This window comes from Micropterus dolomieu, linkage group LG22 (assembly GCF_021292245.1).
Source record: "Micropterus dolomieu isolate WLL.071019.BEF.003 ecotype Adirondacks linkage group LG22, ASM2129224v1, whole genome shotgun sequence".
Classification (NCBI taxonomy): Eukaryota; Metazoa; Chordata; class Actinopteri; order Centrarchiformes; family Centrarchidae; genus Micropterus; species Micropterus dolomieu.
The window spans coordinates 30,707,740-30,734,858 of NC_060171.1; the positions used below are offsets into that span (position 1 = coordinate 30,707,740).

The 27,119-nt window shown below is 40.1% G+C and overlaps 1 protein-coding gene and 1 long non-coding RNA gene across 3 annotated transcripts in view; one reads left to right on the forward strand and one right to left on the reverse strand.

The window, feature by feature from the left end:
* Positions 1-27,119, forward strand: part of si:ch211-266k8.4 (carabin) — a 144,109-nt gene that overhangs the window by 24,158 nt on the left and 92,832 nt on the right. The gene's annotated exons all lie outside the window — the stretch shown is intronic.
* Positions 6,455-27,119, reverse strand: part of LOC123961317 — a 30,250-nt gene continuing 9,585 nt past the window's right edge. The window contains exon 4 of the long non-coding RNA XR_006822704.1: positions 6,455-6,563. This is a non-coding gene — a long non-coding RNA (uncharacterized LOC123961317). The remainder of the gene's footprint in view (positions 6,564-27,119) is intronic.

Below are 27,119 nucleotides of genomic sequence, written 5' to 3' on the forward strand. Positions count from 1 at the left end.
TTTGTGTGTCGGTAGAGGGAATAGTTAAATTCAGTTTAATTTGGATAACTCCTGTGGATGCATTTATACCTAATATGTTTTTCCTATTCCAAACTATATTTAGGAAAAGAAATTTTAGAAGTATGTGTGAGTCCCCTGCAACCTTCACCACTCTCAAAAAGTGTGACTGGAAACCAAAAATAATAAAAATGTAATTACTTTAGAATTCGATTAACTATTCAGTTGTACTATCTGTAATTTTTAATTTCCAGATGGTGTTTCAAAGCCTTCTCCACACTGTCAGAAATACAGTTCCGGGAGGAAATACTGAAGCATTTATATTTTTATTTTTATTCTTTTAAAACATATTTACGCTCAAAAACACTGGAATCCATTTTTAATATACCCACTGTGTGTACGTTTTTAATTATATAATGTAAACTCTGTCTAGGTTGTTGAAATCCACATGCTGCCATGAATAAAAATCAATGTAGTATTGGAAAACCGATACAAGAGTAGATACAGATCTGACCCAAAATCTGCAGTAATTTCAGAAGAAATTGACTGTCAAAAAACCCTCGTCTCTCTGCACTCCGGTGTCTTGAGCATGTATGTTGGTGTTGGTGTGTGTGACCCGCCCCCCTCTTGCTAGCTTGCAATATTTTCAGCCACATACCTGGCTCAAAACTTCCACCATATTTACACACTGACAGAAATGTTGGGACTGTGTGCAACACTGCCTAATCTTCACATTATTATGGCTTGTCGCTAATATTCTAAACTTTCACAAGTGATTTAAACCATTAATAAACTTAGTAGTGATAAACTATAAACCCTTAATAACTTTGCTTTAATGTAAAGTGGTACCTATTTTTTATCTGAACCCGCCCTGTTCTTTTTAAAGCTGCAGCAAAAGGTTACTGTTTAATTCTATTGTGCCTAATTCCTCTGTATCTTTAGGCCCAAATATTTCCTTTTCACCTCCCCTACTCTGGATCCACAGTGAACGATTGCAACTGCATAATGCCTATTGTGAATATGAGGAATAAAAGCAGCGCTGCACTCCTGGGAAAGCTCTGACAATGGAGCAGCCTTGGCCTAGATGCAAATCATAGCCTCTCATCCAGACTACACTGTAGCGCGCGTGTGTGTGTGTGTGTGTGTGTGCGCGTGTGTGTGTGTGCAAGTTTGAGTGTGCACATGCTTGCAGATCTTTAGAGGGGAGAGCCATGCTACCTCCTCATTAGGTGGCTCTGATAGAAGCGCTAAAACCATGTTCCTGAGTGGCGAGAGGGAGGGAGGGAGCTGAAAAGAAAAACAAAGTGGAGGGATAGAGGGAGGTGAAAGAAGACAAAAGAGAGTGAGGGAAAAAGAGAGGAGGAGGAAGAAAGAGAGTAGAAAGCATAGAGGGATGGAGAGAGAGAACGAAAAATAAGAGAAAGAGAGAAGTGAGGCGAGGACACAGTGTAGACTGGGGAGCAGTGTGTATGTGAACATGTGGATTCTGTGTGTGTGTGTGTGTGTGTGTGTGTGAGAGAGAGAGAGCTCTCTTGTCCCTGCATTAGGCAACACTCACACTAAGGTGGCTGGGTTGCAGGATTAGTAGTTTAATTGGTACCTCAAGGAATAGAAGAGACTTAACAACAGTGGAGTGGTACCATGGGTGGGCTGCAGGGCCATGGTGACACACACACACACACACACACACACACACAGTAACCCAAGTTGTTATTCTACTTGTGAGGAAATACTCACACCCCTATTTTAATCAAAAGTCAAACCAAAAAGTTAAAACCAAACTTTGTTTCTACAATTTTGAAAATGAGAATGCTCTCACATAAATGCACACCGATACAGACACATAAATTCACATCCTCGTCATAGGGATAGTAACGCTACATTCGTATGCTCTTTGGATGGTTCAGTTTCTCGAGTTGGGAAGTTGTTCTTCCGACTTCGGCGTGTTCATTAGCTGTAAGTCGTAATGTGGAAACAACATGGACATTAGTGTATAGCGTCTGTCCAACAATTCTTGTAACTTTCGGAAACGGACCATCACACATTTGCACCCACTCCACGTCGTGATTGGCCACCTGGGTGGACCTGAGAAAGGAGCCAGGGTTTGAACTTCTCTCTCGAGCTCTCATTTTTCATTCCCGATTTTTTCATTTCTCACGTGAACAAAGGCAACACAACGAATGCCCTCCAGTCGAGATGAAGATGTGTGACCCTTGGGCACAGTGGTACTTTGAGCTGAACGCTAACATGCTGATGTTAAGCATCATCATCAAAATCAAGCATCAACATCTTTTCATGCTACCCATCGTAGTTTAGGATGTTAGCACACTAACATTTGCCAATTACTCAGGCTGAGGCTGATGGGAATGTAAAAACCACTAGGGGAAGGGGTTCACCAAAGTCATTAAGATTAATCCAGTGGGGATAATGGATATCTGTACTTAGTCCTATGGCAAACCAAGATATTCCACTAAAAAACAAAAATTTCAACCTCATGGAGGAGCCAAAGGGAAAGTTAAAGGATTGCCAAAATTAAAAGGATTCATCTTCTGGAGACCATGAACGCCTGTACAACAATTCATGGCAGTTCATCTAGTAGTGGTTTAGATATTTCAGTCTGGAACCTTAGTCTCAGGCCGACTGATCAACACTGCCATCCAAATAGCAAAGTCGAGGGCATGGTTCAAAAAGGAGGGGAGGAACTAGAAAAGGAGAGCTTGACCAGACAGTGCAGTAAACACTCCTCACAGGAGGACTCCATTAGGTTTTCCTCAAGGACTATAGTGTCACACTTTGTAGATCTCAATGAAAATGTGTCTTGAACAAAAGGAAAATCCTCCCTGGATTCCCTGGAGTCAGTTCCACTGAGTCGCGGGGAACTGATCTAATTTCTGTAAGCTGCATTATATAGAGCATGTATCCACCAGGTTTGCAAATGTCTCATTCATAATGTAGTGACATAAGAGTGCTAGTCACAATTCCTGTTACATTGCATTAAATACCTACTGAACCTGTCAGCTGTGTAATACAGCAACTTTATTTTAGTGTAAAGTCTACTTTGACTTCTATGGTTGATCTCTACTGTTCCTATCATCTGTGTACAGTCTGCTCATTCTGCGTACTTCAGGAGTTCAATATGATTTTGGTACCGTACTAATTTCACTCGACAGAAACATTGCTTTCAGATCAGAGATCCTATTCTAAGTCCCTTCACACATTAATGGCTCCTTTCCCTGGTCGAGAGGATAGGACCTCTCGGGAAGATGGATAACAGAGGTATGTATAAATAGAGCGTTGAGCAGGGATGACAGAGAGAGAGGGAGGCATGATGGATGGATATAGGATATAGAGAAACGGGGTGGTGAGAGAAAGAAAAGGTGGGGAAGACAGAAGGGAAGTGCGTGATGTTCTTCATCTTTAATCAGCGTCATCAGGCCTCCAGCAGAAACAATGAGACGTTAAAATGAGAGCTGCAGAGTGAAGATATGCTGGGAGAAGAGAGGAGGCAGCGCTGTTAGGGAGTAAGTGTTCAAAGTTAAATCAAACTGGAATTAAAACTTATTTTTGCTAAGGAATCCGTATATTCTTGGTGTTTGTTGTGTAGCCTGCTTACTTAAAATATCAAAATGGCTAATTACCAGAAATTGAAATTCCATAACTGTTTCAGCAGCAGTGACTGTGCTCCGTATATAAGTGCTCTCCTGGGGGCAAAAAGTCCTTTGCTATACAGAATATTTGGTTGACTGATAATTTGATTTGTGTAATATCTGTGTAAGTCAATCACAGGAAAGGTTCGAAATACACAGATTCACTTTCTTGATCTACCTATCCCAAGGTTATCAGAAGGACCTGTTTGGGACCAGTAACTTCCTGGATTCTCCACTGGTCAAGAACAAAAATAGTCCAGCACATAACCCACCGTAAAGCCTTTTTATTGTTTTTTTCACACTCACTTTTTGTACGTGTTTAAAAAAGACAGAAGGTGGACAGAAGAGGTGGCGATGGTGCAGAGGATAAAGACACATGCCTTTGGTGTGAGAGACCCAGGTTCTATCCCCCACTGTAACACATCCACCAATGTGTCTCTGAGCATGTTACTTAAGCCCTTGTTGCTCCAGAGGCATGCCACCTCTGACATATATAGAAAATTAAGTCGCTTTGGATAAAAGCTAAATGAATGTTAATTAATTAGTGAGCTTTGGAGGGGCTGGTAGGCTGATTCTGTTGACAGAGCCAGGCTAGCTGTTTACCCGTGTTTCCAGCTAAGCTAAGTCATCCAGATGGTGGCGGAAGCTTCATATTTAGCAAACACAAGAGTGGTATCAATCTACCTCTCTGCAAGAAAATAATATTTCCCAAATGTCAAATGTATTCCTTCTTCCACAAAGGCAGTTAACTAGCTGGGGACAAACTAGGTTGTGATTTGAGGACTGCCTACGTAACTTCCTGACTCTTTATGTTATGGCATGTAATCATTTGATTCATAAGTTAATGTATGCAGGGCTGAGATTACAGGATTCAATTCATGGCATTTGCCACAATTAGACCAATGAAGGAGAGACAGCTAGCATTAGGTAGAACTCCTACTGTAAAATTCACGGCAAACACACTGCACAGTTTATAGGAGCTGCTGACCACTCAGCTAACATAAATCGAAGTTGGTTTGCTATGCAGCACTATGATATGGTCTATGACATGGTCCTGTGTATAGGGCACCACAGATGATGGCAGTCCATTTCATAGCAACGCTGGCTCTTAAATGTCACCACTGTCATAGGTAACACCCACCCATAGGCCTGAATCCTCAACACTGTTTCCACAAATATTTTGTGTATATATATATATATCCACTGTTGAAAAATGGAAAAATATGAACATATTATGTGAGTAGCTGTTGTATCATTATGTTTATATTTCCTTATACTAAAAGTGAGAACTTTATGACCGAAGTTAAAATGACATAATTTAACTTTGCTTCATGTAGCGTTTTTTTTATCATCAGTGTCAAATTAACAGTGATATCTAGAAAACAAATGATATACTGAACGAGATAAACATGTTGGAAGTGATTTCTCCCTCAACTTCAACTGACACGTGGCAGAGTTGTGCCAATCTAGCAGTCATGCTGCATAAATCACTGTGATCATTTTGTTTGTGTAAATGAAAGACTCAATATCTCTCTCATATAATCCTAGTTGGTAAAATCATTTTTTATTTTATCAGGAAGTTTCCCACAGTCCTGTAATGTGTGCTTGTCAAAGACACATCACGAGGGGAATTCTCAATGAAATGCTAATGAAAAATTTGTTTGCACGAATGGAAGAAGAAATTTCAGAGATATCAATGTCAGTCAGTAATGTCAGTTTGGTGCGCAAGCATCTTCAATATCAAGCTGTTGACAGAACTCAGAGCAGAACAAATCCACTAACTGAAGCTCTCCCTTCAGGGTAAAAGGTCCACTGTGCAGAATTCCCTATCCATGTCAATGTATTGTACAGGCAGGTCTCAGCAGTGTTCTCTTTTTTATGTAGATAATAACACTGAAGAGTCTAATTTAAAGCAAGTAGTTATATTACATTTATTCATTTAGCTGACGCTTTTATCCAAAGCGACTTACAATTGCTATACATGTCAGAGTTTGCACGCCCCTGGAGCAACGAGGGGTTAAGTGTCTTGCTCAGGGACACAATGGTGGGTGGGTCACAGCGGGGGATTGAACCCCGGTCTCTGCCCAAAGGCGGCGTCTATCCATTGCGCCATCACCACCCCGTAGTTAATGTAACACCTTTAAGCCTCAGTCCATGATTGCGCACAGGTTATGTACACCACTAGCACATACTAAAGCCCCTGATTCTCCTTCACATCAGCCAGACACTTTAGCGCAATGGTCCGATTTGTCTATGTTAACATTGCCTTCATTTCATTACTGTTCACACATAAAAGATTTTAGTAGACATTGTTCTTATAGCTGCATGTGAACAGGTCATGTTCAGTGAGGGATTAGAGAGCCAAGACTTCGATCTGTGGTATTGTACAGATGTATGGCCTGGACGTGCCCTATTGATATCAAAAAGCAGACTGACTTTGTGGAATTATAAAATGCTTGACTAAACTTTTCTTTCCAAAAGCCTTGCATACTCAGTTCTGGCTGAGAGAATGTGTACTGCTTTCCCCAGAGAGCTCGAGGCTTTGTTTTCTAAACCCTCTCTCCTAAAGTAACTGAATACTCACTACAAATGACCTAACTGCCCTGTGGGGTTTAGAAATGCAGATTAGAATACTGAAACTCGGCAGGCTTTCTATTTATCCGACTCAGTGTTTTCGGAGTTTTAAAATTTTTTTTTACAGCATTTGTGTGTGTGTGTTTGTGTGTGTGCTTAATGTGGCACTGTATGTGTGCTATTAAGACACTGACCTGCAGATGGAGTGTATCTCGTGTGTGTCTTCGTCCTTGTGGGCGCTGTCCGTCAGACTATCGCCTAGAGCCATCAGACACTGAGCAAAACCCTTGTAGATGGAGTGACACCTTCTGGCTGACGCTGCAGCAACAGGGCTCGGGCTCAGCACTGGGAAGCACACACAGAAGCCACACACACACAGAGAAAAGATGAGTTAAAACTTGTTGTGAAATGTGAAGACATCAGAAATATCAATGCAACAGTTGACAATAAATGGTTTTCTTTTTGTTAATGACTACAGCTGTTGAGATAAGTGTGCAGAACAGGAGTGTCTATGCAGCGTTTTGTTTCAATGATGGACTGAGAGGTTCAGTATTATCCATCATACACACGAGCTACGAGCTGGGGGTCCATCTTCAATCCTTTCCCCTCTCACTCATTCAGCGTTTAAAGGCCGCAGCTGATCGATTTCTCACATCAAAGATGAGACAAGTCAAGGCTCGTTGACCAGGAATAAAAAATACAATAGAAGAGAAAATCCCTGTCCAACAAGTATTTATCCTTAGTGATCACACACACACACACACACACACACACACAAAATCATGTTTGAGTGCCAAAACCCAATCACCCAAACTAGCTAAAGCTAAAGGAACACACCTTACATTTACTGCAACGATTGATTACTTGACAACCCACACAAAAGAAATATTTCCACCACTATATACAGATATTTTAGTCCTCTGTGGTCAGAAGGTGCATAGTGAGCGACTAAGAGAAATCCCAGTTTAGAAGGTGGGATTAAGAACGAGTATTGCTTCCTACAAGCTAGCTAGCTAATATTCATAACAAATAGCGGCAAAAGCAGCGTGAATTGATGGCAGCAAAACAGCAACATATTGTCACCTTATATAGTTGTCACGGGGAACATCTGTCTCTTTAACTGCTAAATGCTTCACCAGCCAGTCGTTAACTTTGTCTTGTCTCTCTGCAGTTAGTGAACAGTGGGTATTTAAAGCTGTTTTGATGGAAACAGCTGCCATCTATGGCAAAAAAAAAAAAGCCAACACTGTAAATCAAAACAGTAAAGCTGTGGGTCAGAAAAGTCAACAACTGCAGAATCAGGTGCTAATTATCTGGGTGTTCGTCACTATGTGCAACCCCTATCACAACATTACACATAGTCTTTTAAATCATTGTTGATATAAAAATATTGATTACTGAAGCTTTAACATAAAATAATGTAAATGCTCTATGAAACGGAAATAATGTTTTAGAAAAGGATCCAACCAGGAGCAATAACAACAAATCTGTCAGGTGACAAGCAGCTCAGGTACAATCTTGTCAGCTTTCAGCATGGATTGTCGGGACACCTGCTGACGGAGAACAAGCAAGACAAGTTGTTTACTGTCAGTTCTAAGTACATACAAAGATTAGGGTAGGAGGTGACATGCATGAAAATCTGGGCTTTGGCAGGAGAGAGAGGAATTGGATGTTTTTTGTAGAGTCTGCATTTTAGTAGCAGGTGTCAGGAAGTTTCCATACACCTACGCTTTTAGGTATCTTAATAATGTTGGTGACTATAATTTCTGATTTGAGGTCAAATGTCCACAACACTGTGGATCTTTTGTAAATTTAACTAAGCTCAGCCATGTATTCAGATTCAGTCTGCACACAGTCGTGTTGCAGAGGAGTAATATGTCACACCAGGTGAACCAAAAGATGAGTACAATTAGGGGCCCATCCAGGAAACCACTTCTTGTTCAAGTCTTTATGAAAATGTGGAGAAACTCCCACAGAAGCTTCTCCCAGGATTTCAAAGTCAGGCACTAAAGTGCATGCTTCATGCATGCACAAACACACACACCCCTGAGAACCCAGTCTTACAAGTCATTTACTTTGTACATAGCTATTTACAGGCTCTCACCACAGCCCAAAGCTGTTTGTTGAGTTAGACTTGAGGAGGAGAAAAATCTTCAAGAGAGATGTGTATTTGGTTGATGTATTTTGAAATAATTATTAGCAATCACTCTATCGTTTTGGTGTTGTACCACCAGTTATAGAGGATTGAAATGACAGTTAACTAAGCTTTCATGTACACACTGCAGAGACCTCGATCTCTTCTGGGACGTGGGCACTCTTTCACTGGTCTGATCTCTTCTCATCTTTTAAGCAGCAGCAAATGAATGTAATCAAAGGTATGAGAAGACTTCGAGGGGTGCATTTAGAATTTCTAATCTCGCTTCCTTCATTCAGCTCAGAGCTTCTTCATTCTTTCTCAAGATTTCTAGCCTGGTTCCAGACCTTTCAATTGCCGCCCACATCTCCAGATTTCTCAGTGATTCAAATGGGTCTGGTGGTGTGCCGTTGTTTGCCTTGTTGGAAAAACCACCAATAAGAGCTTTGCCAGGATTAAGAACGGGAGTGTCTTCAACAGGAAAACCCTGTCTTTTAGAAGTTGTGTTTTTATATACAAGTATTAAAGCAACATGATCTTTTCCCAACCCTAAATTTATAATCCTCAAGATCATCATGAAATCAAACCCAATATTTGATTTTTGTTTTTCGGCAATAACCATTCAATGTATTTACATTCAGCAAGTACCTCTATATATAGTACTTTTTATTGGTAGCGGTGGAGTCTGCCTTTCTAACACTGGACTCAGATTGCCTACCTAGGCACGAGGGATTTGCAGGCATGTAATCCAGCATCGACCTCATTGATATCAGCCTCAGTGTTCATACAGAAAGCAAAGCAAACATTTCGCAAATGGGCACATCGACGTGAGTTGCAAATATTCATCTTGAAAAATGAAAAGCCAGAGCCACTGAAGTACTAAACACCAGGATTCTGCTCTGATCTGGAGCCGTTTGCCAGCGAGAGCTCGGAGTTTGTGTTTGATTTATATTTTTTAATTTCTCCATGCGCTCTAAACACAACGTATATATATTGTGTCATAGCAAGTTATGTAACATTACTGGCACGTCTTTCTTTTTTCTAGAAAGGTAGTTTAATCTGTGCTTCACCTTGAAAAAAACATGAATATATGAATATATATTTGTCTTAAGGTCCCCTATCGTGTCTTCTTACCTCCATCCCTTCTTCATTACTTGTGGGATGAGGGATGGAGAAGGTAGAGACAAAAGGAAGTGCAGTGAAATGTTTTGGCAGCTTCTTTCTTTTGCCAACTGTCGCTTATTCCTGTCTTTCTTCTTTTTAAATTCATCTCTTTACTCATTCATCTCGAAGCTCCTGTCTCATGACGGGCAATGCACACCAATGACTACCTGACTATTGAATTACAGTGTTTGAATAGCTATCACTGCCTATACACTAGAGAAGGGTGATACAGAGTGGATCTCTCATTCAAAACTGTGATCTTAAATGTAAAAACAGATCCATCCAACTCTCATGCCATGTAAAAGACTGACAGCAATGGAATAAGTACTCTGATTAGTTTAAGTACCAGATACAATTGTGTAAAAATATTTAACAAGTAAAAGTCCAGCATTTAAATTCCTACTTCAGTAAAAGTACTGGAGTAAATGAACGTACAAAAGTATTCAATAGTACTGATGCATTATTGCAGTAGCAGCATTCTACTGTTGTAGCTGGTCGAGATGGAGCTACTTTTAAATGCTTTATATACAGTTAGGTATCTTCGTCCAGTTATACCCAACCTAGGGGTTAAGCCCCCTCCTTAGGGTCACAGCATAATTGTGAGCGGTCATAAGATAGTTGAAGAGAGCTTCGAAATCTTCTTCTTCACAGCTCAACAACACCGGTCTCCTTTGGTTTCTGGCCCACCTATCCACCCGTCATTCACCACTTTTATGTTACGCTGTGGGAATGAGAACGGGCTGGTCTTGTGTTGCTGTGCTTGCTTGAGGTTTGCCTGTGTTAGCAAAGCTGTTGACTTGAGCAAAACCATCCAGAGGTTTCACAGAGTTTTAGTCACTAGCTATGAATCTCCAGTTGATGTTAGCAAGCTTACTAGATAACACAGTCGTGCTCTTGTGTCAGTTGCTGTCTAGATATATTGGCTAGCTTACCACCCGGGTCAATATCACTATAAAGTGCCTTTGGTGTCCTCCTCAGAATTACTCAGTCATCATGAACAAATTGTAAAATAATTAAATTCTGAGATTTTGTCATAAATGACCAAACATTTATACACACACCAGTACAATGATAAGTAAATAGAAATGTGTTTCTCTCATTTTATACCATTTTTTTGATTGGGTGCATGTGGTATTTGCATGTCCTACGTGCTCCTCTGCTAACTTCAATGAGTGGTTGAATTACACAAAATTTGTAATAATGGTCCTTAGCAAGTTTGTTCAGAAAACAAGTAATTTTGATGATTTATGTTCAATTTTCATTATAATATTAAAGATTTTGTATGTGTTCCTGAAATTGCTGTCCTCCCTGTCATTGTGGAATAACTGCATCTTTAAGACACAGGCAGATATATTTAGTGACATCATCACCAGCAATTTGATTTTGTTCAATGGAGGTTTAACCAACTGGTGGAAGTACATACAATTTCTACACTTCTATTTCTTAATTTTCATCTTATTGTGTTTGTAATTGGATGTCGTCAAGCTTAACATGTCCACCCTGTCATAGTGAAATATTAATTTATTTAAAATAAATCTTAATTAATATTAACTTTTTAGAAATTCAACATATATTTGCTAAACAGTACACAGTCACCTTCAAAATGAATCACTTTTCTAACTGAGGGTCCACCATGTGCTCATTAAATGCTAACTTTAGAGAAAAAATGCCCACCCCGTCATGGTCCACCCTTTCATCAATCCTTCTATGACAGAGTGGACAAGGTACATTAAATGAAGGACATGGCCTTAGTTTCCCCACATTCTTATAATTTTAAACATATTTAAACAGTTATTACACACATATATGCTTTATTTTAGTGTAGTAGGAAGGGGCAATATGGAGTTTGTTTGGTAATATTGGTACCAGCAGGCCTTTTGATGATCATGATTTAACAATATTTTACAAACTTCTATGTAATTAAAACAACAGACTGCGATCTAAACATATAGTCTATATAACAGATTTCACTACCTATTACCTATTATTTAAAAAATACAGCTGTAAAAATGTAAAAGAACAATACCTAGGCTATTTGAAAGAGCAATGAAAGTGACAAAGAGAACTGATCGTATCCCCAAAATGAAATGAAAACAATAACTTTTTAAAAAAATAAATCATTCAGTCTGTTAAAATTACTAGTTTCTTACCAGGTCAAAACCATTACTAATTAATAATACTAAAAAGTTAGTGGCATGATGTGTGTTTGGAAGATTTTTTAATTGCATGGCCATTTTGTTTTAAACTCTGTGTTTTTTTTTAGACTTATGTAATACTAGAGTGTTTCCAAAAATCATTTATAATGATTAAAGGTTTCCTGTTGTTTAACAAATTTGTTGTCTTCTAGTTCACCCATTAAAGCCTTTATCCATGTTGTCATGCCATTGTCCACCCTGTCATTTCCATGTTTTATGAAAATAAACAAATTATTTTCACATAGTTTAAAATCTTTGTATGATTTATTTATGAAAAAATGAATACCAAATTGTATTGGTTGACAGTTTGACCAGATATGTTTGTTGTTTTTTTACTTAGAAAAGAAAGTGCAAATATCACAGATGACAGGGTGGACATATTTTGCGTTTTTGTTCATACTTTGTAGGCTTGCAATTAATATATAAAAAGTGCTGGAGCTTGACCAACATGCATTTCTAACAAAATAACACCTACTTAATAAAATGTATATAAAGTTAAAGGGAAAATCTCACCTTTTTTTTATGGAAATTATGATGTCTAGTGATAATGACCCACCCAAGATTAAAGCAACAACAAGCAATGCTGCTGCTGGTGGAGAGCGATGTCTGTGTCGTGCCATAGCCCGGCGAGCGGGGCACATAACCGGGCTCAGCACTCTCTATGGACATAATGTTAGCTAATGGCAGGGGCGAAGAGACCGAAGAGGACGTTGACGAAGGAAGTTAAGAAGAGAAAAAGAGAGGGACCAAGCAAGAGACTGCCTGACATTGGCGAGAACTTTGTAAAATAAATGGATGACAGACAAACGTAAGCTGGCATTCCTTATGTTGGACTAGTAAGCAATATTGCTATGTCATGTGTTGTCGCACTTGTTTGATGTTTGGCTGTGTTAGAAAAGTTGTCAACTTGCTAGTTTCAAAAGTAATGTAATCATAACAAATGTACGCATACAGCTGTCCTTATTTATGATGGGTGAATTACCCTCCAAAATAGAACAAAAAAAACTAATCTTCAATGTTGCTTTAAACTAGCTACTTTAGCAGTGAGTGTTAATGCATTTACATGCTAGCAGCATAGAGCTTAGCATGTTTTCTGGCTGCCTGTACAGTGGCTGTTAGAGGATGTGACGTCAACGGCTGGACCTCAAAAAACTGTCATCACTTTTCGTGGCAGTTTGTTAAATATTTCAGTAATGCAAATTTTTTTGATAGGTAAATGAAAAGGTTGACTCCTCTGTCAATGTAAAAACAGACCCAAACCCAAACTGCACATAAGTGTTTGAGGTCTCCCTAAAGAGTAACACAGTCCCAGAAGAACCTCATGACTCGAAACACACAAAAAGCTGAGACAATGTAACCGAAGTGTTGGCTCATCCCAGAGGAGCGTCATTGTCACTTGTTGACAACCGGCTCTTGAAGAGTGAGATCATTTTGGAGCTGGTAGTGACCGATATTTCACTGAGCTAAGATGGCCTCCTTCAAGGGTGTGACAGGCACAGATGCATCATGTCATGATTAGTGTACAAGACGGCGGGGATAACACTCCTGAAGAGTGTGACTGTGCCAGAAGTGGCCTGTCGTGTCGAGTAAAAGTCGGAGTGAAGCCACGGCTGGAGCCTGGCAGGTGAACAGGAGATGCTAATTGGGTCAGACACTGCATCACCACAACTCTTCCCCCTCTCCCCAGAGACCTGCTGTTTAATATTTAATAAACCAGACCTCCCCCCCATTCTCTTTGTGTTGTTTTTTTTTCTAGGAAACCTATTGATTTCAGGCAGGGTTGTTCGTGGGGCCTTTAGATTATTGGCTTCACTCATCTCCATCAAGTTTTAATGAATACCTGAGGAGGAAAAACAGCTGAAGGAGAAAAGAAGACAGGCGTCAGAGAAAAATATAGGTGGAGATGGAGGAGACGTAAGTGGAAAGGAGAAAGTGACCAACAGTCCTGGAGTAATGACGAGCGAAGGAGTCGCTGTGAGAAATTTGGGAGATTGATTAAAAGTTGTCATTGAACATTTTATCAAAAGTGTGAGTTCACTGCCTCACTCACAATGACAACAATGATTTCTTTTTAACATAAAAAATACTCTAACCAACACCTCAAAAGCTAAATAATCAACATGCTGTATCTGGTTTCTAGCTGGGAATTATTGATCTTCTCATCTCAAGATCATAATTATAGTGAATACAAATGTTAAGATATTGCTTTGAATAAGTGCTGTCTCACAGAAAACAATGGCAGTAATGTTAGGTAAAACAGCTAACTGTTGTTTTCTAAAGGACGAATTTATGTAGCAATATGTATATGTGAGTTACGTCTAGTTCAGCCCATTACATTGATTACATGTAAATCAACAGGATATAGGGTAGTCCCATGATGCACTGATTTGAATTTCTACACTTCTTTGGAATAATTCCCCTTCAAAACAAAGTGCGATACGATTGTCTCCACCTGCCTCTATTGAACCTGAAATGAGTTCTGGGAGTGCAGTTGGGAAATCAAGGCAGGGAAGCACAGCTGTTCAACTGACAGGCATTTGTTGTTTCTGGTTTGGCTTGTAAACTAATGGTCTGTTTGCAAGGCTTGATTGAACCTTTTCCACCTCACGCTGAGGTCACCGGGGCGTCTGACAGGGCAGCATGGTTTAACACTAATGGCTCAGTGTTTTAACACTGTAGCCTCACAGCAATAAGGTCAATCCCGAGGTCAATCGAATTGCCTTTACTGTGTGGAATGTTTTCCTGGCTTCTCTCAAGGACATGTCAGGAGCTTGTAAACTATCCAGAGTTTTTCATATATTCAGAGCCCTGGTCATTTAGAATTCATTAGTCATTAGTTAACTTCAATCTCATGATGCAACTAGACGAAAAGTGAGGGGACCAATTCATGAGGGGAACTTGAATGTCTGTACCAAAGTTCATAGCAATCAATCCAATAGTTAGAGACATTTCACTCAAAACCAAGAATCTAAACCTCATGGATGTGCTAGAGGAAATGTCAGGGGATCATCAAAGTCATTAGGATACATCATCTGTAAGAATGGCTGTACAAACTTTTGAGCCATTCCATCTAGTAGATAGATCACTGGATAAGTAGATAACAGGCACTAGAGGAAAACTCAAGGGATCACCAACTCACAAAGCTAACGTTTGCTTGCTAATATAACAGGACCCATTTAACGTGAAAAGTAAAAAAAGACAATCATGGATGTTTGTGCCAAATTTAATACAATTGTTGTTAAGATATTTCAGTCTGGACCAAAGTGGTGGCTCGATCGACTGAGACTGACATTGCTATCCCTGAATGTTTGCTAGCGTGTCTGCAAAAGCAACAAAACAGAGATGTGTGCACAGTTGCCAGTCTTGAGGCTTGTGTTTAACCAGTCAGTGTTGTCCAGCCTTGTGAACACGACCTTTAGAACTATGGCCCAGCAATCAAAACGAGATCTAGATTCAAGAAGTCGACGTGTAGGTAAAGCTCTTAAAAAGTGTGGTGTATAACATATGTGCATTTGACGCATAACAGTTTAACATAGCACTGTAGCAGCTGGATAGAGGATTAGTGACCTTTAAGGGGAGAGCAGAGGTCAGTGGTTACGTGGAGGCTCAGACCCTTATCTGGTGTCCAACAAGATGTTTACACTAGAACTTTGCTCTTATATGGATTGGAGCCTGGTTCCTAGAAAAGTTCTTGAGGTTTAAATAGACCAGCAGTCTGCTACTCCAGTGATGTACATTTACTTTGTTCAGGGTCTGACCCTGATTCCTGCTTAGTGAATGCTGAAATGGGTTCCATAAGCAAGTAAAGAAAGTAAATCAATCCAAAGTCCAAGACAGAATTTAAATAATCTGGCCGGTTTGAAAATTGGAATTGAAATAGCACTGTCTTCAAAAAGTTGCTTTATGACATTTACATTTGTTCATTTAGCTGACGCTTTCATCCAAAGCGACTTACAATTGCTATTTATGTCAGAGGTCGCACGCCTCTGGAGCAACTATGGGTTAAGTATCTTGCTCAGGGACACATTGGTGGACGTGTCACAGTGGGGAGTTGAAACCGGGTCTGTCACCCCCCCCCCCATGAAGACACTGGCTAACAGAGACAGGGGTGTTCAGTAGAAAAAAGACTGAAATGGGGACATGAGAGGAAAAAAAACACACTTGAAACTACAAATGCTTATTAGAAGTATAACTCCAGCTGCAAGGGACACATCTGTGCTGAGGGAATGTGCAGATCAATGAGGGGACAGCGATCAACTGCTTCTCAACCTGCCTTGATTAATATTTGATATCTGAACTTCGAGTGAGCCCCAAGACTGAGAGAGGGAGAGAGAGCAGTGAGAGCAGAGTTGAAGAGTGACTGATTGATATGGAGAGCCAGGGATATCTCCAGGCTTTGCAGACATGATTGCGATCAGAGAGAGATATAGGGGATAAAAAGATATGAAGAAGTGTAGGAAAGCATTTTTCTGAGGGGGTTAATGAATTGCACTGATAAATAGTATTTGTTTGGCACAATTGTTTAGGACTATTGATGTGAGGAAACGTTGCTCTCACTTCAACCAATGCAGTGGGGTATAATATCAATATGACAAATGTTAAAAGGGTTAGACAGATGCTATCAGATACCTTCCTCAGTGTCAACAAATCCCATGAGACCAACTGTGTGTTAGTCTGTAATGTTGTTTGGGATTAGGGGAATAGGCACTACTAAAGCACAACATCAACTATCATTAAAAAGGCGTGTGTCCTTATATTATGTGATTTTGAGGCCCTGTCTTGAAGTGAGTCTGTGTGTGTTACAAATATAAGATCACAACACGGCCATACTGTACACAGTGTGCAGATGAAGGAATGGGGAGCTAAAAGCGGTCCAGCAGCAACTCCTTTTTGCCCAGATTCACCATGTTAGCATATCCTTCATGTTGCTTGTGACATTTTTCAGGCATGGATTGATTTTTCATATATATCATTTGGTTTGCTACATTAGCAAGTATTTACGGCAGCAGGTGGAAATCACCTCAAAATAAACTACAGTTTCCCATGTCAATGGAAATCCAGGAACACGTCACCCAGTGAAACAGTGTGGCTCAGTGAAGTGTTTGTCATAGTTTTTGGGCAATAATGGAGGGGTATATAGGGGAATAAGATATATCAGGCTTTGGATACATCATGTTTGTATTTTCAAAAGAAAAACCCCAAAGTTCAATGTGGCATGCGTCTTCAAGAAACAAAACTTTATCAATCAAATTTAAGTAAGCAATATGCAGTGACAACAGTGCACTGTGATTTATGTTGTTGTTTTGAAAGACGTGACCCATTTGTTGACCTTTGCGAGGTGTTCATTAAGATTCTCTTTTAATGTCTTTGATTTGTTCTCTCAGAAGACAGCTCACCTTTTCCCCTCACATATTCCTTTGAAATTCATCTTATTAAAAGGAGTTTCTGAGAGTATATTTCTATTATGAACGTAATAAGTATATGCTGGATTCTACTTTCTCTCAATTTCAGATTTACTCTGACATATCAGTGTTACAGAATTATATGCGTTGTTCAAATATGTGATCTAAGGCCTTGAATATATAAAACAGGGATGTTAAACATATATCAGTTTTACCCTCTGTGTTGTTTTGACTCAAAGACTGTATAAAAGAAGTAGACGTCGCCACCGTGACATCACCCATTGGTTTGTGGACTAGCGTTTTGAAGCCTCGAGTTTGGCACTTTGGCCGTCGCCATCTTGGTTTTGTGGAACCAGAAGTTGTATTTTCCTCTAAATGGAACCATCATTTACAAAACCAACATCATGCTGTATTGAAGAAGACTTGAAACTGACTTGAAAACGATGGTGGATAAGATGTTGGTTAGCTGAGTCCGTGTTAAATCTAATATCGTAGTGGACGACAAAGCCAGGGAAGCTTGTTGGAGCAAATTGGTAGCCTAATTATCTTCCCAGTGTTCTTATTGTAGTTCAAATCTCTATTATGTATTTAATGGGCTCTTCTTTTATGTGTAATATGATTAAGATGTAAAGGTACAACCACACGTCAGGTCCACTGTAATAGAAAAAAAAGAGCCAGTGGAGAGGGGTAGTCCTAATAATCTGAGAAAATTAAATTTCCAAGATTAATCTACAAGTAAAAAACTTGAATATTCTCTGACACTATAGTCACACATTTATGAGAGAAACTTCACTTTGCAATGCTGCAAGATCACACATACACGTCTGCCGTGTAGTGTGTGATTTTGCAGCCTTGCATGCATTGGAAAGTTATTTACTTTGCAATCGGATTTAGCAGTGACGAAATACTCCTGAGTTTAGCCCACAATCACTATCATGCACCTTAGAGACTTTGCCTCGGATTAAGCATATTCAGAAGAAAACACCAGAGTGATTTTCGATTGTTTATGGCATTAATTTCCGGGAATTGAAATTTCACGCTTTCATCTAGGATTTCTTTTCTCTGTTATTAGCCTAACCCTTACCCTGGCTCCCTATTTTTTGGACACGTAAAATAGTCAATCTAAATATGTGGAAACACTTAGGAGAATTCAATTATAGACTACAGATGGGCTACATCTAAGAAATTATCCCATTAATTCCTCTCTAAAATCCCAGAGGCTGCAGGGCTCGCTGTCTGAACGTAATGCTGTTGTGTTCAGAACTTCATTGCAACCGCAGTGGAATAAATCTGGATGAAATCTAAACATATTTTATGAACTGGTGTGTATTAATAGCCTACTTCTCATCATTAACCCTGAGTACAGATGTGGTGCGTAGTCCACGTGCAGGGTAACCTCGAGATAACCACGAATAAAACCTGTTAGAAGCAGTTTAGAGATGCGGCATAAATTGCCATGGCAACAGACCTCGGGTAACACCTATCCACCTTTCGTAGTACGGATTAACAGGGAAGTTACACCCGACGTCACAAAGTTACTCCTGAAGTCACCTGGATAAACCAATTACCCCACTTCATATTACAGGCCACAGGTCTAGTCTGTCTTGCCTTTGGGTCCAATTCCTCTCTGAACTCAACGACAAACCCGACATGTGGATTGTCCACAATGGAAATTGTTCATCCTCTGGGGTGCATGAAATCGCTTGTGTAGCAATGAGGACTTTGGTTGATGGTGGTGCTTTAATAAAGGTCAGAGGGTCAATACAATCATTATCATCCTATGTGGACCATGAATAACCACAGAAAACGTAGATGAGGTAAAGATGAAAATCTGCCTGGCCACATCACCACCCTTAAGCCCTGCCACTATCAGGGCAAAAACAAGGTAAAGAAAGGTGAGAAACCCATATAGCTTTGACTAAAACTGTTTTTCTGTTGTTTAAAGTGATGCCAAGAAATGAGCTTGAAGGTCAATGTCAATTTAATTTGCTCATCTATCAAATCAAGTTAGTGATCAAAGTAAGGCTCTAGACTTACTCTAAAGTGTACATTTGGTTTCATCTCAAACAAACTGAATGATCAAACAAGCAGCAGCATGTTGCGTTTCACACCAGACCGAGCAGAACAATCCACCAGTCAACCTGAAAATCTAATTCTCAAATGTGTGGCGCTTGTAAACTGATTCCACGAAATTACATCTGACACATGAAACACATGAAGACTTCATACCTCTGCTACCGTGTAACTCCTCAACTCAGTTACAGACAACAGGTATCACGACAGCCACTGAGGCAACACTGAACCCAACAGCACGCCACTGCTACTGGGAATTTAGCAAAACATTATTGCAAGTTGCTGAGAAATCTTGCTTTTTATGTCTGTTTGATATGCAGTTTCTAAATACTACAATACCCATGAGCCTCAGCTGCTACAATGGAGAAGAAGACAGCTAGAGGTACAAATTAAGAATCAAATTAAGAATGCTTCATTGTGCAATTGGGGACACAACACTGTGCCAAAGTCGCCAAATTAATCCAAACCTCACAAAGAATCTGAAAATGTTGTGGTTTCACCGAGTCACAAGTTGTTATTAAGCATAATCTTTATCTGTTGCTCACTGATAGCCAATTAAACTGAATTACGGCAGGGATTGGGGGGAGTCTGACCCCCCTAATTAAGGCTTGGACCCCCCCAAGAGGCAAGAACAACCGTTCAGGGGGGTCTTTCTTACCTGTAATTGTAAATACTACAATTATATATATATATTTCCTGTATTCATGCCTTATATTTAAGAATCTTAAAATACGATTCCAGACACCCTAAAAATGGACCGTACCATTTCCTAACCTTTATGTTATTTGAACGTCTTGTCTGCCTCCATCACTTACAGCGGCAACTGTTCCAGTCCAATCCACACCCATGCTGGTGGAGACTCTGTAAGTTAATGTCAGTAGTTTGCTATCTAGCTTCTTTAATACACTTAACTTTCCAACCGTCAGAGTTTTGTAAATAGCATTTCTTTTACTTAAAATGAGTCATCGGATGTTAGCCAGCTGATAGACATCACATCATTTCATTACCATAGTGGTAATCCATATTTCTGATTGTCAGCTAACACTGGTGTTTAGGCATGGGCAGTGATATTGAGGATTAGCTATTGTAGAGAAACATTTTGACATAAATATATATAGTTCATTATTTCATTTTAAGTCTTTTGTGAGTCTTTTTACAATAAGCAGCCATATGTTTTCACTCTGGAATTTAGGAGTTTTAGCCAGATAAATGTTAAAATCCAGATTTGTTATTTCAAATGTATTCAGTTTCAGTTTTATTTATATAGCACCAATTCATAACAAAAGTCATCTCATTGCACTGTTTATATAGAGCAGGGGAGAGATCCAACAATTCCTAATTACCCAACAATGTATGACTACTGCTTTATTGAACCCAGATTACATTGCATTCACAGTCAAAAAGAGCAAGAGGAAAGGAGATATTTGCTAAAAGAAAGAGTAAGTTGAAACTTGGAATGATAAAAAATTAGGAATTAGAGATGATAATGCAGCCTGTATTTTATGGTTATGTCTTTGGTTCTGGTTCAGCATTGTGTGGGTCTGTGTTTGAGCGTTTTGATGGTCTGCTGTTGTGTGTTGCTCTAGAATACTTCGTGACTTCTGACTACAAAAGTTGTTGTGTGGTATGGGGCACCCATCAACTGGTGGAATGAATTTGATTTTACATCTACGGACTGATGACATAAGTTAAATAAGTGAGGATATTGTAAGCATTGTAAGATTTTAGTTCACTGTTGCACGTACCTGCGCTGTACTGGGTTTCCTTTATGACCTGAAAAAAAGTTGACCCCCCATTGTACACAATTTTCACTGTATAATTTGAACCCTGCTTAACTTCAAAGAAAAGTTTTATGTCCATGGAAGTGCTCCATCTTTAATAGCAAGCTAACAAGCAAGCTAGTGGTTTTCATTTTCACCAAGTGACTCTAATTTCTTTTCGGTGGGTTTGTGTGGTCCATGGTATCTGTAAACTGAAGCAAACTCGGTGACGCCGCAACTTAGATGTCAAATTGTTTTCATGAACCCTTGCTGTTCTATCAACAGTAGAAGTTTTTGTGCTATAGTTTGTTTCAGCTCAGGTGCTGTTTACATTTGTGCGCCTAGTGAAAAAACATCAAAGTTCTTCTTTTCCCCTCCGCTCCACTTTCAAGCAGCGTTCTGTGTGGAGCAGCGAGAGCACAGTGGCGCCCCGCTGACAGCACAGTGTTCAGAGCAGGCAGAGGACTGCCGCCATGTTACACGCTGAAACGTCCAATAAATGAGGTGGACTCACAGTCACCATAAAGTCTCCATGCCTTTGGGAAAATAGCAGGCAGATGGCGTCCAGACACGTCCATATACACTAACACACAAAGTAGTACACACAAACGCACACACGCACACACACACACACACACACACACACACCACGTACTGATCTATTCATAAGTCTGGTCGTGCAGAGGCTGGCAAGATCACTGCTGACTGGACTGAAATGATGCTGATGCCTGCTGCTCACCTCACCTGACAAACACACACATACACACACGCACACACACACACAGAACAGTATCTCAGGGGAACACATTCAAATTGATTAGACCTGCAGCTATTTTTCTTCAGATGTCAATCCATCCCTGAATGATGCACATAGTTCCTTGTGACCCTCCTGCCTCCTCCGCGCACACACACACACACACACACACACACCATATAGAAGTAAGTTTCTATATGATTCCATGGTAACTTTCACTATGGAAACTTTGACCTTCATCATCCTGAAAACATATATTTAGAATTAATGATGGTACTCAGGGTGACAGGCCTCATCGCGTGAGAAATAATGTCCCATTGAGACTGTTTACATCTGTGTGTGTGTGTGTGTGTGTGTGTGTGTGTGAGTGTGTGTGAGTGTGTGTGTGTGTGTGTGTGTGTGTGCATGTCTGTGTGTTTTCTCACATATACATTTATTAATTAAAAAAATAAAAAAGAGGGTAAATTAGTGTATGCACATGCACATATACACAGTATATCCTTGATGCAAATTAATGAGTAAGAGTGTGAGTGCGCGCGTGTGTGTTGCTCTGACGGCCTGTATATTCATGGGACCAGAAGTGAACAACAACATCTTATAATTAGACCAGGTCCAGGTCAGGTGACTCCTCACTGTGACTGGGAAACCTTCCTTTCCATTAACACCTCTGTGTGTGTGTGTGTGTGTGTGTGTGTGTGTGTGTAGGTGTGTGCCTGTTATCTCTGTGGGGGACAACAGCACAGAATGGAGTGGAAATGAAAGCAAGAAAAAGAAAAAAATTAAAGGAAGAAGGAAGGAAGGAAAGAAAGAAAGGCATCCTGTCAGCAGGTCCTTCATTAGTCAAAGGCTTTAGGTAACTGACTTGGAGGAGAGTGCAACCTGTGAAAAGGGAGAAAAGTGCACAGAAAGCCTCTGTGGACAAGTTCAATGCTTGTTAACATGAAAGGATAGCACAAGAGAGACGGGGGGGGGGGTTCTTCATAAATTTAATTCTACACTGGTTTCAAGCCTTATTGTGAGGCGCTGTAGTTCCTCCCACACAGGACTCCTTTTCCTCAGATGACAACTGTTTAAATTAAGGCTTCCACATAGCCCACATAGAAAGGTTTCACAGAGTTTAAATGGATATTATTCATATAATCTCTGCCATCCCCCAGACGCGAAGTGACGTCACTGAGGCAGAACCATAAGGGCAGAGCACCTGCTATAAAAGACATGATTAATTCCTGAAAGTTTCCCTTTGCAGATAACTGATCCTTGTTCTTTTCTGTTTACATGGCAATTTTGTACATGAATTTCTGAAATGTTTTATAATTTTAGAACACAGTAGGTCTAGTTTATCATTTCTGCATATTGGGTTAAACAGTGTTATGTTCATTTGTGGTTTGACTGGTGCTCTTTCATCTTGTTGCGTCCATTATTTCTGCAATGGTTTTACAGGGCGCACCTTTACATTCACCAGGAGATTTAATGAAAGCTAAAAAGTAAAAAACTTGAAAAAAAGACTAAAGATAAGCTGCACTTTTGACACAAGCTTTTCATGATACAGCTTTAACCAAGCAAAGACAGAGACAGAGAGAGATATCCTTTATATGTAGAGAGAAAAACCAGTGATCCCATCTGACACATATCACGTAACTGTCACGTGAATCCTCTCTCTCTGTCAACCTGTTATATTAGTTGTGGTGGGCCTGCTGTGGACCTGTTGCTCACATGTTGCTCCCTGCTTCATTGCTGAAGAAAACATCAAAAGATTTCAGTGCTCCAGGTTCTCTGATGCAAGGAGACAACCTCTGTACACACAGTGTTACTTTATACCAATCCCATGAACGCTCAATGCTCACTCTCAACCTGTCAGTCTCAGTCACGCCACTCATCAGTATGTAATGTAATGTAATGTAAATGATGCATGCTATTCCTTCATAACGTTTCGACTTCTGTAACGCCTTGTTCACCTGCCTTAGCAAATCTGCTCTACTTCAATTCCAGTTTGTACCCTTAATTCTGCTTGTTTTTACTTCAATTCCAGTTTGTACCCTTAATTCTGCTTGTTTTATATATATTGTTTTCTTTGACTCGTTCAACGCCTCTTTCCCCGTTTCTACTTCATGTAAAGCACGTCTGTTATGAGAAGTACTATATAAAACATAGTTTGCTTGCTTGTTTGCTATAAATTTAAATTCATACATACACCTTTACACAAATGCAGGGTAAATGGACTTTCAAGGATGTTCATACAATATATATACACAAAGTCAGTAAATTGTCACACTCACACTTTCAATCGATTCCTGTGCTGCAGACGACAGCAGATTGCTGAATTAGTAATTATAAATTATCTATATTTGTATCATCTTTGGGTTATCCCAAGCAGGTTTCATGTCATTGGGAAATGCACTGCAGCACGTGTCCATGTTCATCTCATTCACAGCTCAGATGTGGTAGAGCTAGAATTCACATGTTTAGCCATTTGCTAGTGGCATGGCTCTGTGTTTAGTGCTAATGTTAGCACGCTAATGCACTAAATGGTAAGCAATATACCTGCTTAACATCAGCATGTTAACATTGTCATTGTGAGCACGTTACCATGCTGGTCCTAGAATTTAGCTCGCTGACACATCCGTCGACTTGACACCTGTCAACGGATCCAGTGTGTTTCAACCTTAAGTACAGCTTCACAGGGCTTCTGGCATGGATCAGTTAATTAACTGATAGAAATATCCATGAAGTCTTGCGTTGTTCTGATTTAAGAGTACATTTTATTGTCATGAAGTGGTCTTAGAAGAGAAGCTCTGTGGACTACTAGAGTTCCTACTAAAAAATCAAATCAGCTATCGCTTAATATCTGAGCACATATAATAATCAGTACGTGAAGGCCTTATCCTACTTTCCCTTATTCCACCAAAAATATTATTAGCACTGTAAACAGCATGAAGAATTACTTTGTCACAATTGGGCCAATGCTGTATTTATACCAACAAGCCATCAGCACGGCTTTGTAAAATTTACTGCACTTGCAGACTGATCCAGCTCTGATCTTAATACGTTTGGTGCATTAGATAGCTGGCAGGAGTGAAATGTTTAATACCAACTAGGCAGACTTGCACAACTTTCCCTCTAAAGCAGAGATGAAATGAAATGAGTCTCAGAGTTTACGCAGCGCTTTTAAGTCTGTTAAGGCTTGTGATCAGTGATTAAATTGGCTTAAATAGCAGGGTGGTCTGAGCGTGTGCGTGTGTTCTCTGGTTTGATATAAATTGGTCAAATTGGAGCTTGTAGCAGTATTTTGCAATTTTCTCCCCTCACTCCTTTGCAGGGCAGGTACTCATAAAGGACCAATAATTGAAAGAAAGTATTTTATTCCATCAACCCTCTCCACCTCTGGGTGACCTTGGTGCTGTATTAAAGGTAAAGGACAGAGCAAAAAAGTATTGTAAATATTTTGGGTCTGCTGGCTGGTGACACGTGTCTGTAGGTGAACAAATATTCATTGATGCACCACACATTTGAGGTAATAGGTCACAGATGGTTTAATTGTAGGAGCAGCCAGAACACACAACACACATTCATCCTGTAGTGTAACATGGCTGTTTGTCCTCATTCTCCTCATGGGACGGCTAAATCCTTTGCACATGCTAATGAGCCAGAGTGACAGCCTCTTCTCCTATCAGAGCAAAGTGCTGATTCAGATCATCTCTGCACCAGAGGAGCACCAGACTTAACATCATAATATGATGTAATTACATAAGCATGGTAATCAAAGCCATTTTCCTCTTATGTGTGGAGAATAAGTCAACAGAAAAGCTAAAGAATTTCAGGTTAAAGTTAAAGCTTCTTCTGAATGGTGTCATGGTTGCAGCATGCTAGGGTAACACTCAGCAGAACATCCGCTTCCACTTGACTGCCGCTGTAGTTGTTCCTCTGTGCTCCACAGCAACATTTCCTCAGAAAATCAATTCAGCTCCAAACCAGGTATGTAATTAGAACTGCTACAAGAGTTAACAAGGGGATTACCTGCTCACTGAACTAGCAAATACAAATAAGTACATTTTTACTGCTAACAAATGTTCTGAACTTATGAAAACTGGCTAAGGTGTAATTTTGCTAGTTTGCTAAAAGACAGACAAAAAACCTCCCGAACATGCTAATGGTGCTCCCACTTTGTTCCAGTAGCATTTAGCTAACAAGCGGACACACTTCAGGCACACAGTGGGTGGTTGCTGCTGTCCACAGTGTAGAGCGAATGAAGGCGGCTCACTGTGTTTCTTGGCTCTGAATCTTTGTACAAACCGGCTTAGTTCAGTCAATTGATTGGTTGCTGCTGTCAGTCAGTGTTTTTCAGAACAGAGGGCTGATATCTTCATTGCTGTGGCTCGTCCCCACCCCTTTCTGGTCCTCTCTACTGTTCTCCACTGAATTGACACTCTGCATTGCTACTGTTTGGTGCTCGTTGTGTAAAATAGGTGTTATTCACACCCATCACAACAGACCGAACTGTCTGCCTGCTGAACAAGACACCTTATCTCACTCCACTCTACCATAATGTAAAACACATTTTGTTATTCAGTCCCAATCAATGAATGCATTTCTTCTACTTCGTTCAACACAGTTGCACCACGACTGCAGGAACTTCTATCTAGCTTTAGTGTTTTGCAGCTATAAGACATATTGGTAAAAACTGTCGTCACTTTATCGTTGTATCCCATTAAACGTGTTGGAAATATTGTCATAATTACTGCATCAATTCCTCTTTGTCAAGGTCATTTTGCAGTGATCTCAACCTTAGACAACTAAACTCTAAAGAGTTCATCCTTATGTCCAAGTGGACAATCTGCCAAATTTGAAGAAATTCCCTCAAGGCATTGCTGATATATCGTGTTCACGAGAGACATACGCACGGTCATCCTGAAAACATAATGCCTCTGCCATAGCTGTGGCCAACGGCCTTATGTTAAAAATTCCTCCATACTAAGACCCAGTCCACCAAGTCATTAATTTTCAATGGAGCGGCTTCACAAAGTGTCTCTTGATGACGTCACAGACAAGGGTTTCTGGTCCCTTTCACACAGAAAAGTTGAAATTGCTGAATTTACAGATGCAATGCTCCTGGTCTGGAGCCATTAATGTTGTGCTGCATTAGTACTGCAACATCTTCCAAACTCTCTGCTTTTATGCAGTGCTTCTTTCAGTTCACCAAGCAAATCTGCCGTGCTGAGGTTGTGTCCATCCTCTCTGTTCCAAAGAACAAGAAGCTGTTAGGATGCCAGTCAACAGACTAAGGTGAAGTGACTGCAGCGCGGTGCTGTAGTGTTCAGTGACTGCATGTTGCTGAGGGGTATACTGTGTCTCCACCAGGTGATACAGTATATGTCTGTGGCATTTGGATCAATAAGTGAGTGTAAACTGCTGGAGCAAGCGG